The following is a 1,294-nucleotide window of genomic DNA, read 5'->3' on the forward strand; positions in this document are numbered from 1 at the left end:
TCAAAGGGTGCGGAAGAGCAACTCAGTTCGAGAAAAACTGTCGGATCTGATAAGGGCCTGCTGCAAGCCAGGATCATCAGCTTCTCAACGTCCCCGTGGGCGTCGCCGGTGGTAATCATCATCAAGAAGAACGGGGTGGATATACGTCTGTGCATTGATTACCGGCTGGTTAACAGCCTGACTCGATTGATGGTGTATCCGATGCCTCTGATCAATGAGCTGTTGGAAGATTTGGATAAAGTACTCTGGTACTGCTCTCTAGACATGGCCAGTGGTTTCTGGGTGGTTACTATGACGGATCGAGCTCGCGCAATATCCGCATTCATCACACCGTTTGGCCTGTTCGAGTGGACCCGGATGCCGTTTGGATTGAAGAACGCACCCCAGATCTACCAACGCCTCATCGATAACGCCCTCTATGGGTTCACCCGAATACCGGAGCCCGAAACGGGTGGATCCGGGGAAGGTGACGCAGAAGTGGATCCATTCGAAGCGGGGGAGCCAGGAGATCCTGGGACCCCGTCTGTGTTAGGACGCAGATCTTACATCGACGACATTCTGATCCCGGCGGAATCGTGGGATCAGTTGTGCGAAAGAGTGACATCCCTACTGGAGGCGTGTACTAAGTGGAATCTCTCTATCAGTGTGGTTAAGAGCTATTGGGGGATGCGCAAGGTGGATTACTTGGGCCATCGAGTTTCCAAGGAGGGATTAGAGGCGAATCCTAAGGACCTGTCTTCATTAGCCGATTTGTCCTTCCCACAGTCGTTACGAGCGATGCAATCCTTCTTGGGCAGTTTGAACTACTACAGTCGGTTCATCGAAGATTACGCCCTGTTTGCCGCGGTGTTGTATGAATTAAGAGAGGTAGATTTTGCTGCGATGACCGCTCCAGCTGTCCAGATGAAAATCCAACGAGCTCTGGCCCGGGAGATGTCGGATCCACGAAGGGATCCAAGTGGTATGACGTCAGAAGAGGACCTAACACAGGAGCTGGATCCACTCCGAGACCAACAGAGAGAGGATCCAGTCTGGATAGAGACGACGGATCAGAACTGGAAAAGGCAGAATCTCGGTGGATCCGAGCTCAACACGCATTCGTGGAACTGAGGAACAGGATCGCGACCACACCTATCCTCCGTCATTTCGATCCGGAACGTCAACCTACGGTAATAGTTTATGCCAGTGACTGGGCAGTCTCAGCAGCTCTGGTGCAAGATCATGAAGGGATCTGTCATCCAGTCTCCTTTGTTCTGCCGGACACTGAAGCCGAATGAATTGAACTATGGAGCGG

The sequence above is a fragment of the Phytophthora infestans genome, genomic scaffold (assembly GCF_000142945.1).
Source record: "Phytophthora infestans T30-4 supercont1.12 genomic scaffold, whole genome shotgun sequence".
Taxonomy (NCBI): Eukaryota; Oomycota; class Peronosporomycetes; order Peronosporales; family Peronosporaceae; genus Phytophthora; species Phytophthora infestans.